Source organism: Papio anubis, chromosome 3 (assembly GCF_008728515.1).
Source record: "Papio anubis isolate 15944 chromosome 3, Panubis1.0, whole genome shotgun sequence".
Lineage (NCBI taxonomy): Eukaryota > Metazoa > Chordata > Mammalia > Primates > Cercopithecidae > Papio > Papio anubis.
In genome coordinates, this window is record NC_044978.1 from 95,226,196 (window position 1) to 95,245,839 (window position 19,644).

General features: G+C 38.4%; 1 protein-coding gene across 14 annotated transcripts in view; it reads right to left on the bottom strand.

Annotated features, from left to right (window-relative positions):
- FRYL (FRY like transcription coactivator) overlaps positions 1-19,644 on the bottom strand; it is a 285,578-nt gene that overhangs the window by 216,011 nt on the left and 49,923 nt on the right. For 3 of the 14 annotated variants that reach the window (XM_031664442.1, XM_031664439.1, XM_031664444.1), the window contains exon 2: positions 11,592-11,771. The exons of 3 other annotated variants lie outside the window; for them this stretch is intronic. The gene's annotated coding sequence lies outside the window, so the exon portion shown is untranslated. Of the gene's footprint in view, positions 1-81; positions 131-4,636; positions 4,687-5,673; positions 5,760-11,591; positions 12,003-14,867; positions 14,921-19,644 lie in introns of those variants that run through there. 8 more of the 14 variants (XM_031664434.1, XM_031664431.1, XM_031664441.1 and 5 more) reach the window with 6 other exon arrangements.

The following is a 19,644-nucleotide window of genomic DNA, read 5'->3' on the forward strand; positions in this document are numbered from 1 at the left end:
TGCTACCATCAAGGAGTTTACAGACAAGCTGGAAGGGAGACATGGGCAGTGGCATGTTTCAAGGGCTTTGAGAGAAGTTACCTAAATTATGTTCAAGCTGCAACCAGGTACAAAGGAGACAGTCATCAACCTGAGTGGAAGAGGGAACAGGAAAGACTTCATCAAAAAAGTGGTGCTCACAGCTCCTGTTACCAGAAGACTGCCTATAGCCACAATCTTTATGCAAATGGGTTCTTGCCTCTCTTTGAGAAGCTAGCTAGCTGATGACTTGTAAAAAAGCTATATAAGTAACATATTCAGGTGTTAATAAACAAGATTTTTTTTCCTGTAAGCCTCCATGCCACAATTTCCCAAAGTGACATGACAGGCTCCAAAGTTGGATGCTATCACACACCCTCTAAGTTACACAGCAGCTCTTGGTTCTGTCCAAAAAGTGGTTATCTTGGTATTGCCTCCTCCCCATGTTTGTGAAAGAAAATACTGTGCTGGGTGAGATTTACACTGATTGACAGTTCATCTCGCTCTAGAAATGTATAAAGCATAATAAGCAGTTTATTCAGATCAACATCCTCTGTAGAGAAAATAAAACATTTCCAACTCAGTAACAAAACAACATTCCAAATCAGTTTGGTCACTATGGATGACCATATAGAACATGCCACCAAAAAGCTGAATCCTTCACATTCCAGTACACATCCCGTAACTCTGAAAAAACATGCATACAAAAGTCAGTAGGCACCACCCCCACCCCACGCCACAAATAGGCTTTATTCTCCACAGTGGTTTAGTCTAAACAAGGAACAAATATAGGAGGGTAGAATTCAGAATTGGTTCACTGCACCCTAACAAATGGTGCTCTAGAAATCCAAGTTAATTAAATACCCATAATAAAAGCAGCAACAACTAATTACTGAGGGCCTACTATGCGTGACCAACTAAGTTAGATGCTTCACATGTTACTTCATTTTAACCCAAACCAGCCCATAATTTCAATAAATGTGCAACTTTACAGATGTGGAAACTGACAAAGCTAATAAATGAACTGAAAAATACTGTACCTCTGGATTATATTTTAAAGTATAAGCTGTTATATGGAGTTATTTGAGATAAAATTCTCAAATTAAAATGCAATTACTTCCAATGGTTGTTTGGAAAATAAAATGCAATTATGATTTCAATATGTTCTTATATTGATTCTGAACCTCAGAACCGAAAAAGCTAGAGAACTCTCAAAAAGGATAAACATAATTAACACATAATTTGCTTTAAGTATTTCATGAAAAGATAAGAATTTGTCTTACCACAAGTAAAAAAATGGTGGGGGGTGGGGAAGAAATCAGACTGTGACCAACAAATCACAGAGATACTTACTTGAAGACTAAATTCAATTCTCTTCTGTAAATATCTTACTATTTAAAGTTCAATGAACACGTTCATAAAGGAAAGAGACCATCCTTTGTTTCGGCCAAGATTTTTAAATCTTTTATCTAAAATATATGCTTCTCAAAGATGGATGTTAACGATTTAAACAAGGTGCTAATTCAATCAGATGCACAATTCTGACTCAGCAGTTTCTCTATTATAGGGAAAATCTGACAAAGTAAACAAGGATCAACAGCCCTACCTGTGGTTTAAAATGAAAATTCCCTCCACTCCACATAAATCGTCCTTCTTCTCCTGGATCCCTACATGCCTCTTTTCCTTTTTCCTCTTCTATTTTGAGAGAGTATTTGGTCCCTGGATCAGTTTAGTGGTGTTCAGGGTCATCTGAATTGTATCTTTTGAATATTGTCTATGGATCCAGTTCCCAATCTAGATTTGCTACTCTTCTTAAGAATTTTAACATACATTTAAATCATATTTAGGCTAGATATTAATGCTAACTAGAAGATTTATTAGAGTAAAGCAAAAAGGCAAAAAAAAAAAAAATTTAAGTGCTCTAGAAACCTAACACCAGGTATAGTATAATAAAGGAACAGAGTCCGACTGCCTATCAAGCACTGCACGAGGCAGTGAGGGACACGAATAATGAATAAGACACCACCTACCACCTTAAGGAATTTGTGGCGTGGTGTGACTCACCCAGCTAGCTCTGTACTGTCTCAGAAGGAGAGTGTGGTAGAAAGTTCTAATACAGTACAAATGCAGTTATTACAGAAAAATAAAAGATTTTTTTAATATATCAGGCTTCTGAATTAATGCCATGATTATATTTGAAGCTGTAATACTCATGTAGAACTTAAAATGAGAGGGGAAATAAGACACAGGGAGGGCAAAGTGAGACATTGGGTCATTTCTCCCACCTTATCAGGTTTTTTTCACCTTCACTACTAGTTACATAAATCCTATGTGAAATGCAATATTTTACTTCTGACAATTTTATATTTTAAGCTTTTCATAGACCTGTCAAACCATGAGCTACAATGAATATTTTCGCTTTTATAGATTCTCAGTTTTAAAAATAATAACTTTCAGCTAGACATAGTGGCTCAGGCCTGTAATCCCAGTACTTGGGGAGGCTGAGGTGGGAGGATCACTTGAGCCCAGGAGTTCAAGACCAGCCTGGGCAACATAGTGAGACCCCATCTCTAAAAAAAATTAAAATATTAGCCAGGCGTGGTAGTGTGTGTTTGTAGTCCCAGTTACTTGGGAGGCTGAGGTGGGAGGATTGCTTCAGCCCAGAAGGTCAAGGCTACAGTGAGCTATGATTGCACCACTGCACTTCAGCCTGGGTGACAGAGCAAGACCCTGTCTCAAAAAAATTAAAGTAAAAAAAAAAAAAAAAAAACTTTCATCACTCCAAACTAAATGCATTATAATTGAAGCTTATTGTACCAAATAATTTCACTCTTACCTGTAAGTACTTGCCCTAGTTACTGTTTCAAAGTAATTTTTAAAAAAAACTTAAAATCACATTCCAGAAACTAGACTCAAGGTGCTTAATCTTAAGCAAGCTCATTTAAAATTTCCATTAAGATACTTCTACCTTAAAATAATACAACCGAAATAGTTTTCATTAGTTAACATTGCAACACCAAAACTGTTAAATGTGACTTTAGAAAATTGACTTTTAAATGGGTTTAAAAGGTTTAGTTTCTACTATATTTCAGATAACAAAAATTCAGTATAGGAAAAATTATTATAACCGCCCAACCCTTTTATTGCATCAATATGTATTAGGAGACAAAAACAACTATTTAATTCAAGAGGTGATCCAAAGAAACTAAAAGTTAGATTAATATCTGTAAAGTCATATCTACAACAAATCTGTAAAAACCCCATTTCCAATGTAATTTCAGAGAAAATATTTCATATCAGAAGGCAACACAATGTATGTAGTATAGTTACACAATACTAAGCCATAGTTACCCAGACAAAGTCACTTAACCTCATTTATAGGAAGAAAAGGAGAGGAAGAAAGAAGGGAGAGAAGGAAAAACTGAGTAAGAGAGAGACAGAAGGAAACCTGTAAGGATTTTAAAAAAGAGAGTACATGAAATCATTTTGCAAGTTGTAGGCAGTAAATAATAATATTAGTACTCTTCTCTTTACAAAAGAAACACGCTGGCTGGCACTGATCTATTAACAAAATCAAATATGAGAATCAAGTAAACTAATCCTTGTCAATAGGCAGACTATTACATTTACTCTAGACAGATACACACTAAGAAGTCAGCTAAGGGGACAATGAGTTCAAAGGTATCTCAGATAAAAGCAGAGGTGCATTCAAATACCTACATATACATTATTTTATTGACCATTTTCTGATACCTGGCAATCAAATATTTAATGCCCTAAATATGCCATTACCCCCAGTAAGTCATAAGAACTCTAATATCGCCATATAAACACATTTTTGTCAACTCAATGTAGACAATATAAGCATTATTTGATGTGCACTGAACTATAAAAGCTGCTTCAAACAGCAAATAACATTTTTCTGTTTCTAAATGAGGTTACTCCCAAAAGTTCTATTCAAAATATTTATAAAATTATACTTGAGACTTCCTTCTTTTATAAGAAATTTGAATGACTGATCCACCACATGGAATGCTCCCTAATCTCATACAATTCAACATATATCTACTGGGTTCCTATCAGTTTTAAAAATAAAAAATAGGCCGGGCATAGTGGCTCATGCCTGTAATTCCAGCACTTTGGGAGGGTGAGGCAGGCGGATCACCTGAGGTCAGGAGTTTGAGACCAGCCTGGCCAACATGCTGAAACCCTGTCTCTACTAGAAATACAAAAATTAACCAAGCATGGTGGCGCATGTCTGTAATCCCAGCTACTCAGGAGGCTGAGGCAAGAGAATCGCTTGAACCCGAGAGGCGGAGGTTGCAGTGAGCCAAGATTGTACCATTGCACTCCAGCCTGGGTGGCAGGGTGATGTCTCAAATATACATATATATATAATTTCTTTGCACTCCAAATAAATACACAAATATTTCTCAACATAAACTATGATAAATCTTAGAATTGACATGGCAAAAGAAAATTGAGTATATATTGAGTTAAAAAAATTAATCTTGGGATTTAAGAAGGATCAGGGAATAGTGGGGGTTGGTGGGGAAGAGAGGTACAGATGTCATGATGGAAGATCGGAGATGAGCTAAGAAAAGAGGCAGAAAAGTACCCATCTTGGCTGCCCAAAGAAAGTTGTCTCAGGAGAGCAGATCTTGAAACCTAAAGAAAATGATAAAAGCTTCAATAACAGGTGGGACCTCGTTCTTCCACAATCATAGAACCACCATAAGTTTTTGAGAAAGGAAGTGATATGAACAGACTGTTGACTCTAAAAATTGTCTTCTGAAGCAGACTGGATGGGGAACAGGGACTAAGACAGTATGGGACCAATTTTTTAAAATCTATCCCAGTAGTCAAGAGAGGGAATGAACAAACTCCTGAATTAGAACTGAAAGAATTTTATAACTGAACAAATAGGCATCATTACCTTTCACAATTACTACAACGGTCTGCTAACCAGCTCCTGACTGACTTCTACATGACCCCCTCCAATGGATTACCCCTGCCACAGTCAGAGTGATCGCTTTACAAAGCAATCGGATATCTCAGGCCCCTCCACCCCTTCTCCCTGCATGCCAGCTAAACTGGTCTTTTCATTTCCTACAAGTCCAACTTCGTTTCTGCCTCAGGATCCTTCTACACACTGTTTCCTATGTCAGGAAACTGCCACACTGACTTTTTTCCACCAAGCTAATCCTAAACGTCCTTCAAATCTTAGCTTAAGTGTCATTTTCTCAAAGAGGCAACTCACAACCTCTCCAATGTAATAATGTGTCCCCACTTTTACATTCTCTCTTGGAATTCTTAACCACATATTTAGACATGGTTTGTGTATTTGTGGAACACCTACTCCCCTCTTAGACTATTCCCTGAGAGCTAGGATTATACTATTTGCCACCTAATTCCTAGCCCGTACTTGAAACCTGATAGGTACTCAACAAATACTTGTTGAATAAATAACGAATAAATAATAAATAAAGTCAAAAAGGTCACTTCAATTTTTCATCTGGAAAAATGGCAATACCATTACTTGATAAAGGGAACACAGGTTTGTGGATAAAGTCACATTCTATCTAAAGCATGTTGAACTTGAAGAAATAATGAAATAGGTCTCGCATGTACAAGTGGAGTCAAACAATCACTTACCCAGAAGAATAAACGTAACATTAATGAAAAAGAATGAGGAAAAAATGAAGCCAGTTGAAAGCAGAATACGGAATACCTCTGTTTAACTGTTAGGAAAAAGAAAACAGAGACAAATGATTGATATTTCTAATGTGTAAAGAGCTTATAAAATAAAAAATACCAACAAACAGAAAAGAGGGCTAAAAATATGGACAATTGGAAAAATAAAAAGAAATGCAAATGCCTCTTAGCCATATAAAAAGATATTCAATATCACCCATAAAGAGGGGGAAATTAACACTACAATGAAATTCCATTTGACAAAACCCTCAAAATTTGACAACATATTCTGCTGACAAGGTTATGTATGAAAAAATAGGCACTCTCATACATTACTGATGGGAACACAAAGAGGTACAATTTCTTATGAGGATAAATCTAGCAATACCCAAAAAACACAAGGCCGGGCATGGTAGCTCACGTCTGTAATCCCAACACATTGGGAGGCTGAGGCAGGTAGATCCCTGAGGCCAGGAGTTCCACACCAGACTGGCCAACACGGCAAAACCCTGTCTCTACTAAAAAATACAAAAAATAGGCCAGGTGCAGTGGCTCAGATCTTTAATTCTAGCACTTTGGGAGGCTGAGGTGGGCAGATCACCTGAGGTCAGGAGTTCCAGACCAGCCTGGCCAACATGGCAAAACCCAGTCTCTACTAAAAGTACAAAAATTAGTAGTCTCTACTAAAAGTACCAAAAAAAAAAATTATTGTGGCAGGCACCTGTAATCCCAGCTACTCAGGAGGCTGAGGCAGAAGAATCGCTTGAACCCGGGAGGTGGAGCTTGCAGTGAGCCAAGATTGAGCCACTACACTCCAGCCTGGGCGACAAGAGGGAGACTCCGTCTCCAAAAGAAAAAAAAAAAAATTAGCCAGGCATGGTAGTGCACACCTGTCATCCCAGCTACTCGGGTGGCTGAGGAACAAGAATTGCTTGAACCTGGGAGGTGGAAATTGCAGTGAGCTGAGATCATGCCATCGCACTCCAGCCTGGGTGACAGTGAGACTGTCTTAAAACAAACAAACAAACAAACACTGCATACTCATTTACCCTTTGGCCCGGCAATTCCACTTCTAAGAACTTGTCCCAAACATACAATGGCAAGATATAAAAAGATTTGTATATCTGCAAGATTATGCATTTATATTATACCATTTATATTAGCAAAAGATTATAAGCAATCCAAGTCCCCATCAATTCGGAACTGGTTAAATAAACTATGGCACATTCACCCAATGGGTTATTATATAGCTATAAAAAGATAAGGAGTGATCCCCAGAATATATCAAGTAAAAAAAAAAAGTATACAGTATCCTATCATTTATATAAGGAGAAATATGAATATGTAGCTTGCTTATATTTTTCTCAAAAAAAAAAAAACAAAGTTTCTAGAATATGATTACTTACATGGAGGAGAAAACAGAATTTGACTTTGGAACCATAAAACTATTATACATGATTATAAAACAAAATTACATTTTAGAACAGTTATTAAATATGAAAGATAATGAACTTAATTGTATATCCAGTTGGTGGCATAACTATACAGAGAACAATTATTAAGACTAACTTAAACAGTATGGTAGCTCTGAGAGCAGCCCCTATGATCATACTTTCTGGTATTCATACCTGTAAGTATTCACTATTCACCCCCACCTTTTTTTTTTTTTTTTTTTTTTTTTGACACAGTGTCACTCTGTCGCCCAGGCTGGAAAGCGGTGGTGTGATCTCAGCTCCCTGCAACCTCTACCTCCTGGGTTCAAGCGATTCTCCTGCCTCAGCTTCCTGAGTAGCTGGAACTACAGGCACCCGCCACCACTCCTGGCTAATTTTTGTATTTTTAGTAGAGACAGGGTTTCACCATGTTGGACAGGCTGGTCTCAAACTCCTGACCTCAGGGACCTGCCTCAATCTCCCAAACTGCTGGAATTACAGGCATGAGCCACTGCGCCTGAGCCACATGGCCTCACCTCCCTTTTAGTGTAGACTGAATTGAAAGGCTTGATTCTAGGAACAGAATTCAACTGAATACCTTGTTCCTAGCATCATTATTCACAACAGCCAAAATGTGGAAAGAACTCAACTATCAGTGGATGGATGGATAAACAAAATGTGGCATGTAAATACAATGGAATATTATCAGTCTTAAAAAAGAATGACGGTGGCTCATGCCTGTAATCCCAGCACTTTGGGAGGCCGAGGCAGGTGGATCACGAGGTCAGGAGATCGAGACCATCCTGGCGAACACGGTGAAACCCTGTCTCTACTGAAAATACAAAAAAATTAGCCAGGCGTGGTGGCGGGCGCCTGTAGTCCCAGCTTCTAGGGAGGCTGAGGCAGGAGAATGGCGTTAACCCGGGAGGTGGCAGAGCTTGCAGTGAGCGGAGATCGCGTCACTGCACTCCAGCCTGGGCAACAGAGTGAGACTACGTCTCAAAAAAAAAAAAAAAAAAAGAATGAAATTCTGACACATACTATAACGTGAATGACCTTGAAGACATTATCCTGGGTGAAAAAAGCCAGTCACAAAAGGATAAATACTGTAACTGCATGATTCCACTTATGAGGTACCTAGAGGGGTCAAACTCTTGGGAAAGTAGAATGGTGGCTGTCAGGGGCTGGGCAAAGAAGACGATGGGGAGTTATTTAATGGGTATAGAGTTTCATTTTGTGAAGATGAGAAAGTTCTGGAGATAAATGATGGTGATAATTGCACAACAATGTAAATGTATGTAATGCCACTGAATTGTACACTTAAAATAGTTAAAATGTTCAGTTTACATTATGCACACTTTAGCACAATAATTTTTTTTAAAAGGATGCAGTAAGTGTGATGGGCTCTCACTCTAACAATAAGTTACAGAAAGAGCATGGTTTCCATCTGGATGCCCTCTCTCCCTTGCTCTGAACTAACAACCAGCTGCCCATGTTGTTAGCTGCCCTATGGAAGCGTCAAGGAATTGGCCTCTGGCCAACAGCCAGAAAGGACCTGAGACCTGTCAATAATCACATGAGTGAGCTTGAAAGCACCCCAGAAGGCTGTTCCTTTGTGCCTCTTTTACTTGAGTCACGGGATGAATGCAGCCCCAGAAGATACTTGGATTGCTGCTTTACGAAGGACTCTGAGCCAAAAGCACCCAGTTAAGCTGCACCCCAAAGAAACTGATTCACAGCAACTGTGAGATAATAATGTTACTGTGTTAAGCCACTAAGTTTCAGGGTAGTTTGTTATACAGTAATAGATAATAATATATATAGTAATTTGACTAAACATTGCTCAGAGAATGTGCTGCTAAGTCCAAAACAATATTGCAAATTCTTTTTCATTTTTAAATTATTTTTATTCCCTTCATGATTTTTTATAATATGAACATACAGAAGTGCAAATTCTATTTCTGAGTATATACCCAAGGAAAAAAAAAGTACGCAGATATGCCCAAAGATATGTACAAGAGTGTTCATAGCAACTTTATCATTATTTTTTTAAAGGGTCTTAAGGATACATACTGAAATACTTACAAATAAGATACATGATGTCTAGAATTTGCTTTAAAATAACACAGGAGTGGGAGAAAAGTTGGTGCGGTATAGATAAACAATGTGGGTATGACTTGATAATTACTGAATCTGTGTCTGAATACAAAGCGATTGGTTATACCAGTCCGTTTATTTCTGCATATGTTTCTCATTTTCCATAATAAAATTTGTAAATAAATAAGACAAAACATTTCTTTTACAGACACAAGAAAAAAAAAATCCTGAAATAAAAAGAAGATCCTCTTTCCAAGACCTTAGAAAAGAAACTGTTCCGGGTAATAATGAGGTCTAAGGCAAGAAGGGATTGAAGTGAGAAGTAAGAGAACTTTGAGGCTCCAGTCCTGGTAAACTAATGCTGGCCTTAACTACCTGCCAAAGAATCACAACCTTCTCCCAAATTTGTTTCAAAAAGTATCTGTATTTCTATTTTTTTTTTTTTTTTTTTTTTTTTTGAGATCGAGTCTCACTCTGTCACCCAGGCTGGAGTGCAGTGGTACAATTTCGGTTCACTGCAACTTCCACCTCCTAGGCTCAAGCAATTCTCCTGCCTTAGCCTCCCCAGTAGCTGGGACTACAGGCACGTGACACCACACCTGGCTAATTTTTTGCATTTTTAGTAGAGAGGGGGTTTCACCGTGTTAGCCAAGATGATCTCGATTTCCTGACCTCATGATCAGCCTGCCTTGGCCTCCCAAAGTGCTGGGATTACAGGCATGAGCCACCACGCCCAGCCTGTATTTCTTTTTAAGAGACAGGGTCTTGCTCTGTCACCCTGGCTGGAATGCAGTGATGCAATCATAGCTTACTGCAACCTCAACCTCTTGGGCTCAAGCAATCCTCCCACCTTAGCCTCCCAAGTATCTGGGACTAAAGGTGTATAACAATCACACTTGGTTGATTTTTAAATTTTCTGTAGAGATGGGGTCTTGCTATGTTGCCCAGACTAGTCTCAACACTCCTGGCCTCAGGTCATCATCCCACCTGGGCCTCCCAAAGCACTGGGAACACAGGCATGAGCCATCACACTTAGCTTCAAAAGGTATCTGTGTTTTTATAAAGGGTCCCAGAATTAGAATCACTGATCTAAGATGTAGTGACCCTGGAAAATTGCTAACGTGAAAATAATGGATGCTAGACACGTTAAGGAAGCATAATGAGAGCCACTAATATGACATAGGAGTGGACAGAAAGAGATTGTCTGAGTGAAATGAAGGAAAGTCCTTGAGGTCAGTAGGAGAAAAGGATAAAAATGGGCAAAGAAAGAGAATGAAAGACACCAACTTCAAAATAGAAAGATTAACTGAAAAGTGTTCTGACAGTGGAGACCTTATTCTTGCCCCACAATTCAACAAAAATAGACCTAAAGTGTCTCTATCAGATAGGTTAGGGAAGAAAGCATAACCTCAAAAAAAAAAAACAAAAATCTATCAATTTGTTCATTATAGTTCATAAAGTGTTGGGATTATGAAAGCACCAAAAATCCTTACAAATCATTTAGTCTAATTCACTCAATTCAGATGAGAAAACTGGGTCTACCAAGGCTAATTAACCGGCATTCAAGAAAACTATGCAATTAATGATTAGAACTAGAGCTAAAATGTACCCCAATTTTCACTCTATCTACCTGCCTTTCATCTTTATCTAATACCACAGTTTCCATTTGGTAACTTACTTCTTTATTATGCTAAATGTCATTATATATTTTCATTCTTAAACAGTAGGCATTGGTTGACTGGCTCAAAATGAGTCTATTTCAATCATTTTCTTTTAAAGGTCTTCCATTTCTGCTCAATTTTACTCTCCCCTCACCAACCAACCCTATGTGTTCTGAGTAAATCTCAGAGTTGTCTAGAAAACTTGTTGGCTAACTGACATCTATGCTTCCAAAAAAAAAGTCAGAATATGAAAAGGCACACATAGTGCTATGCTATAAAAAGAAAAGCTGGCATTGCACACCTCTCTTATCATCTCCATGAATGTATACATAATTTACAATTGCCAGGAAGTAGGAGGATATTCTTCAACAAATGGGCTCAAAATCCCTAAATAGGTAAGACAGTAACAAGATAAATTATCTCAGCCTTACAATAAGGGACTACAGAGTACAAATAAGGCACATAAAGTGCACAGGCATAAAGTTGTTCACATGTGTTTATATTCTTTATAAACATGCATGTTCTGTGCACAGAATGTAATATGTAAAAAATGTTTTCAGGTCTCAAAAAATCTGATGTTTTTGCTACTTTTATATTTGATTTAGAAAAAATACAAAAAGTGCAGGTATTAACTCATATATAAAAAAGGACAGAAGGCCTAGAAAAGAGGAACTATACATGTCCTTACCACTTAGAAATGGTTGTTGAGGCACAGAGTTTGTAGAAAAGACACCAAGTTTGGAAAGGATCCATCTAGAAGCTTTTTCAATCTGGAGCTTGTACTTTACAGGCACTCAAGTGGGCACACTGGTGCAAAGCAGTAGTGAGTGAGTCACCGTGTGTGAAATAGAATATGGAATGTTCTAGGCTGGAAGATTGAAAAATAGGAAATATGGTTGGTTATTAGTAACAGCCATGCTTGCAACATCTTAACATTTTAGCAGCTTCCATATATCACTAATCAAAAGTCTGCAAGTTCCTCAAAGGTTAAACATGACCAGCAATTCCACACTCAGGTATATATCCCAGAGAAATGAAAACATACCCACACAAAAATACGCATACAAATGTTCATAGTAGCATTATTTGTAATGGTCAAAAGGCAGAAACAACCTAAATGTCATCAATTGATGAATGGATAAATAAAATGTGGTATATCCACAATGGAATATTACCCTGCCACAAAAAGGAATAAAGTACTGACACATGCTACGACGTGGATGAATCTTAAAAACATTATGCTAACTGAAAGAAGCCACTCACAAAAGGCCACATATTATATGATTCCATTTATATGAAATGTCCATAATAGACAAATCTAAGAAAGAGAAAACAGGTAAGTGGTTGCCTAGGGCCAGGAGACAAAAGATAGGTGTGACTATTAATGGGTAGAGGGTTTCTTTCAGAGGGTGATGAAAATGTTCTAAAAGTCTATTATAGTAATGGTTGCACAATTCTATGAATATAAAAAAGGCTCCAATTGTACACTTTATTTATTTGAAAACAGGTTTGACTCTGTCACCTAGGCTGGAGTGCAGTGCTGCAATTATAGCTCGCTGTAGCCTCAAACTCCTGTGTTCAACCAATCCTCCTGCCTCAGCCTCCAGAGTACCTAGAAGTACAGGAGCATGCCACCATGTCCGACTAATTTTTTAATTTTTTGTAGAGACAGGGTCTTGCTGTGTTGCCCAGACCAGTCTCTATTTCCTGGCCTCAAGTGTTCCTCCTCCCTCACCTTCCAAAGTACTGGGATTTCAGGCATGAGCTACCACGCATAGCCTTAAATTGCACACTTTAAATTGGTGACTTCAACAGCATGTGAATTATATCTCAATAAAGCTGCTACTTTTAAAAAACTACAGTCTATAACTTCCTAACTACTAACCAATATCTGACATATTATTCTATTTCACCTTATAACTCCATATAATGAGAAAAGCATTGAATTCAGTGATAAAACCAGATTATTGTCAATCCTAAAACCATAGTCAAGTAACAAGTTCTGAGCTTCAATTTCCTTGTAGGGGAAAGGGGAGTCCTCTTTGGTACACCACCTCATTTTTCTCCCAATAATACAGTAGTATCCTAGAGTAAATTGTGTTTATTCTAAAATCAGCTATGTCTGTTGTATTTACTATAATTACATAGTTTAGTTGCATATTACATCAAAAATGAGTGCAAAAATAAAATGTTTTGTTGCTAAACATTAGGTCGTGTAATTTAATTAAGGGAAGTCACTTTAAAAACATTTTAAAGAAAATGTCTTGGCTATGCATCACAAGACTGGTGAAATATAAGCATTCATACACTTATAAAATATTTAAGGTATGTATCTTTCTTTCTCATTTTAAACAATATTCTATTCAGCCAACCCAACTGCAGGTATATTATATAGCCAATATTGTTTAAGAGAGCTTCTACTCTATACGTTATTTGTATAAAAGACGAACGTAAGTACACTACTATTATTCCACGTCACACTCTAAAGTGTGAAAATTGACCCTATTAAATTTGAATTCTCACTTACAGAGGTTGAAACTTGTCTACTCTTCAAGTCTCCAGGCCCACTACAGTCCCATACTCTCTACAGATATCTTCATCTGCTAAACTGAAAAAGGTTGCCCAACGTCAACCCTTCAAATTCAAGACTGCTAAAGTCCCTCCTTCTTGTGCTCATAGACTCTATGTGTGAAGGCATTTTTTTTTTCAAGTATCTCTCAGAATCCTCCCTTTTCAAAGCTAATCCTACATCTGACCTACATATTCAGGTGACCATTATGCTCCCCCAACACACAAAAAAAGTGTTACTTACACTCATGCTCCATAGACTCCTCCCTTCCACTTCACTTCCACTTACATTTGTGCTTCTTCCTTCTCACCTCTCAACTTACTCCTCAACTACCAGCCATTTGCACTCTGACGCCAACTACTTCCTAATGACTGCAAAAGAATTCCAAGTGGTCACTCTAACCAATTTTTGGCCTCCCCTCTCTCACTACTCCAATGCACCTCAGATATTGCTTCCTAGCGCATAACTCTGATTACCCCAGGCTTGGTAATTCAATGGTGTCTCCCAATGCCTACAGAAAATTGTTCAGGAATTCATTAACCTCATCAAGATTCTAATGGAAGAGACTAAATTGCCAGCCCATCTCCCGAATGTTATCCAGACTTCAGTCAGGCTGAACTCTTTGCTCTGTGCAAATATATCCCATGCCTTCCTACACACAGATCACACAGATCTAACGCATGCTTTATTCCATCTGGAATGCCCTCCCTTCGTTTCTATGTATTGAAATTCCTCTAAAATCATTTTTAAAGTAGAAAGTCACTCAGCACTCAGAGCCTCAGATTTCTCAACTACAATATGAGAATAACACCTTCAAGGCTGCTATATAAAGATGACAAACCATTATTAGTATCAAGTATTGTTAAGCATAAACTTAGAATAATTGCTGGTAGATAATACTCAACAAATGTTATTACTCTTGTTCACTAAAGACAATTAAGTGCCCAATAAATATACTATAAATTGACAAAACAAAACAATAGAAATATCTTTTCCAGCCACACTATGCTCTTTGCTCACCAATCAACAGTTTAAGGTTTGACACCTCTGGAAGTTAAGATGATAAAAATTCCTAACAACATTTTCATTTTTTGGAACTCTCACATAGATTTATGATGCAAAAACAACCACCCTCTATTTCATGATTTCGTCAGGAACAACTTGATTCACTGATATCTACCAAAATGGGAAGAGTGGAGCAAGGTAATAATTTTATCACTTACTTTATTAAAAATTGCACTAAAGGCCGGGTGTGGTGGCTCACGCCTGTAATCCCACCCAGGAGGCCAAGGTGGGCAGATCACGAGGTCAGGAGATCGAGACCATCCTGGCCAACATGGTGAAACCCCATCCCTACTAAAAATACAAAAATTAGCTGGGTGTGGTGGTGTGTACCTGTAATCCTAGCTACTCAGGAGGCTGCGGCAGGAGAATTGCTTGAACCCAGGAGGCCGAGATTGGAGTGAGCCGAGATTGCGCCACTGCACTCCAGCCTGGTGACAAAGCGAGACTCTGTCTCAAAAAAAGAAAACAAGAAGCAGTAAAACACATATAATTTACCATCTTAACCATTTTAAAATGTACATTAAGGCTGGGCACGGTGGCTCACACCTGTAATCCCAGCACTTTGGGAGGCCGAGGCGGGGAGATCAGGAGGTCAGAAGTTCAAGACCAGCCCGACCAACATGACAAAACCCCATCTCTACTAAAAATACAAAAAATTAGACAGGTGTGGTGGCACGCACCTGTATTCCCAGCTACTCAGGGAGTAGCTGAGGCAGGAGAACTGCTTGAACCTGGGAGGTGGAGGTTGCAGTAAGCCGAGATCACGCCACTTCACTCCAGGCCTGGGCAACAGAGCAAGACTCCATCTCAAAAAATAAAATAAATAAATAAATTAAAATGAAAAAGTGTACATTAAATACATGCACACTGTTGGGCAACCATAACCACCATCCATCTCCAGAACTCTTTTCATCTTACAAAAGTGCAACTCTATACCCATTACGGTCAACCCCATTCTCTCTGTCACAGTCTGATAGTCACCATTCTACTTTCTGTCTCTATCGGCCTGACTAAGTAAAATCATACAATATTTGTTCTTTTGTAACTGGCTTATTTCACTAAGTGTGATGTCCTCAAGAGTCATCTATGTCGTTATTTACTGTTTCCGTAAGAACTCCAAAATCACACAGGGACATAGTTTAAACATACTCTAGCTAAGGTAGATTCTATGGCACTACACCACAGATTTGGAAGATTCAAATTACAGAAAGAAAGGGAAAGGGAAAATAGCATGTACTTGATAATTAGGTAAGTTGCCAGTTACTCTGCTAGGTGCATTTCACACAGAACCTAATTAAGTCCAAACAACTCTAAGGAGGTAGATGATTATCATTCCCAACTGACAAATGAGAAAAAGGTTCAGAAGAACACACAATAGCAAGCAGGCCTCCCATGTCACTATCCTATTTCCATTTTGTTTTCATTATAGAACTCATCACTAATATATGCTTGGCTTTATATACTTATTTAATTCCTTATTGCCTTTCTCCCTCCCTAGAACATAAGCACCTATGGCCACTGTATCCTCTAACCAGCTCAGAATCAGAGAGGTAGAGAGTTGAGGGGCAGGAATGGGGAAGTACAAAACAAGTAATGTCATAAGGGAAATGTGCCACACGTGCACACTATATGCAGATTTTTTTTTTTTTTTAATGGTTGAGACTGGCTGGATATGGTGGCTTACACCTGTAAGCCCAGTACTTTGGGAGGCCAAAGCAGGAGGATCACTTGAGCCCAAGAGTTTGAGACCAGCTTGGCAACACAGGAAGACCCCATCTCTATAAGAAATAAAATAAACTAAAAAAATAAAAGGTTGAGGTCATTATACTAGTGGAAGGGTCACATTTTTACAATAAAATTGTGTCTATGATATACACAGCTTAAAACTTGAACATCTTATTATCTCTAGCTGTTCTAAGATTCTTGCCTCCACATGTACACTTGAGACGGAGTGTCACTCTGTCACCCAGGCTGGAGTGCTATGGCATGATCACAGCTCACTGCAACTCCTGCCTAACTGGTTCAAGTAATTCTCTGTCTCAGCCTCTTGAGTAGCTGGGATTACAAGCACCTGCCACCACACCCGGCTAATTTATGTGTTTTAGTAGAGATGAGGTTTCACCTTGTTGGCCAGGCTGGTCTTGAACTCCTGACCTCAGGTGATCCACCCACCTCAGCCTCCCAAAATGCTAGGATTACAGGTGTGAGCCACTACACCCAGCCCACATGTACGTTTCTTAGATGCTCAGAAATGGGGAGGCTTTTTTATGGCCAAAGATCCATTTTGATGGGTTTTGTTCTGGTTTTTGGAGTGGGAAGTTAGGTAAAGGGTAGAAGATAAAATTCCTTGGTCTCCAGTGAGCCCAGATTCTATTATTATATCCTTGTCTTCTATGAATCTTTGTTGTTTTTCATCAAACTTTACCCAAGGAATTGTTCTCTGCCTTCTGGCTAAGATCAAGGGTAGTGCCCCTGAGGACTTTACTACTAAGTATGAATTAACAATGGGAAGCAGATACTAAGTTGTGATAGTCTACTTACACCGTAAATATATGCTCACTAGAATAGTAACTATATTTACCAAGATACAGACTTCCTTCCTCTGCTTCAGAATAAAAGTGAATATTCCCACTACCATGCATTGCTACATTTTCTCTGTTAACATTTGTTAAAACGTTTTATTAAAATCCAAGAAATTAATGACTGAATACATATTACTTTCTCAAATTATAGGAGTACTGTGTTCACAAAATAATGTTATCTTCACTGATGTAACAAAAAGTCGGTGGTTTCCTTTACGTGGTAAACAATGGGCCTTGGGAAGCACATTCCCTGTTAAATGTCTTTTACATATTTTATACACAATTGGTTCAACTTCCTAATAATCACCATTTACCAGAAATGTGAAAGAAAAAAATCATCATGATACACAATACGACTAAGTAAGCCAAAAGGAGAAAAATAAAAGAAAATTATAATGGCTCACTGAGGACAGTGGAGTAGAAAATACTTCCAGCTTACACCAATTATCACTTAATATTACCTTTTTAAACTGAGAATATCAGTTTCAAGGCGATAAAAATCTCACATCTTTTCTCTTCTCCTAAGAGATCATGCCATCAGCAAACTCAAATATCCTCCTGGACATCTAAAGGACCTCAAACCTAACTGGTTTTTTTGTTTTGCTTTGTTTTTGAGACAGGATCTTGCTTTGTCACCCAAGCTGGAGTGTAGTGGTGTGATCACAGCTCACTGCAGCCTCGACCTCCTGGGCTCAAGCGATCCTCCCACCTTAGCCTCCTGAGTAGCTGCAACTAAAGGCATATGGCACCATGCCTGGCTAATTTTTGTATTTTCAGTAGAGTCAGAGTCTCACCATGTTGCCCAGGCTGGTCTCGAACACCTGGCCTCAAGCAATCCACCCAGCTCAGCCTCCCAGAGTGTGGGATTACAGTCATGAGCCACTGTTCCCAGCCTTAACTCTTAATATACCAAAATCTTTGTCTGCTTCCAGCCTTGCTCCTTACTAAACTCCCCTTACTAAATAATGCTATCCTTATTTTAGTTGCTAATGCCAAAAACCTAACAGTCACATGTACTTCCTTTCTTTCCTTCACACCCCCACATCTAAACCAACAAGTTCTGTCAACCCGATTTTCAAAATACCCCATATCCTAACTCAGACCACTTCTCTCCAAATCCACTGCTGCCACTCTAGACAGAACCACCATTATCTCTGCCCAAACAATTCAAGGAGACTCTTAGCTGATGATACTCCTGCATCTCCTCATTTCCCATTTCTCCACATAGTAACCAGAATGATCTTTTAAAAATATAAATAGCCAGGCATGGTAGCTCACACCTGTAATCGCAATACTTTGGGAGGCCAAGGCAGGAGGATTGTTTGAGCCCAGGAGTTTGAGACCAGCCCAGGCATAATAGCAAGACCCCAACTCTACAAATAATAATAATAATAATAACAACAAAAATTAGGTGGGCATGGTGGCACACACCTGTAATCCCAGCTACTTGGGAGGTTGAAACAGGAGGGTTGCTTGAGCCCAGGAGGTCATGACTTTAGTGAGCGATGATCCTGCCACTGTAATCCAGCCTGGGAGACACAGCAAGACCCCATCTCAAAACATAAATTGAAATTAAAATTAAAATTTAAAAATAAATAGAATATAAATGTATTCATTCCACCAATGCTCAAAGTCCTCCACTAGTTTTACATAAAATACAGGGGAAAAAGTCCATGGTCAAATATCTCTGACTTTTCCTTTCCCCTATTCCAGCCACACTAGTTTATTTCCACATTGGGCCTGTGCAGTTGCTAACCCTCCTGCCTGGAAAGCTTTTCCCCTGGGCATGGCTGCTCTCTCGCTTCATTCAGATCATTGCAAATACTACCCCCCAAAGAGGACTTCCCACATACCCTATCTAAAATAACGGACACCATCACTCTCTAAGCAAACTTAATTTCTCATCATAGAGTTTATCATCCATTATTTGTTTACTGTTTGTCTACCTGACTAAAAAACAAGCTCCAGGAGTTGGAGGGGGGAGCTGTCTTGTGGATATTTATAATCCCCAACGTCATCTCAATAAACATTTGTTGATTAAACAAACGATGCCCATGATAACAAATGACATGCATCAAAGAAAAACACCAATATGCATATTTTCAGTTTACTCAATAAAATGCATATTAACAACTTTATAAATTTCCATCGTGCTGCCTTTAGAGGACCTTAGAGTAGTGTAGAATAATAGGGAAAGGGAGGGAAACTTGTTGCCTTCAGCACATAAATCCAATATATTTGAATATCTTATTTTACATCCATGTTGAGATGGAACCTAATGTCTCAAAAAAATAACAGATTTGAAACTGTTTTTATTCCTGTTAAATACTGGAATCAAACTTTATCCAAACAAGCTTAAAAGTAGAAGCAATATTCAGATGAAAACCTAAGAATACACATTTGACTTAGTTCCCTTTTCCATTATCCCTCAAGATGATTATATCAATATGAAAGAAAAAATTCAAGCATCATTAGAAATTAGAAAGGAGTCTCACCCCTCACCTGAAACGTTTGAATTTTCACAA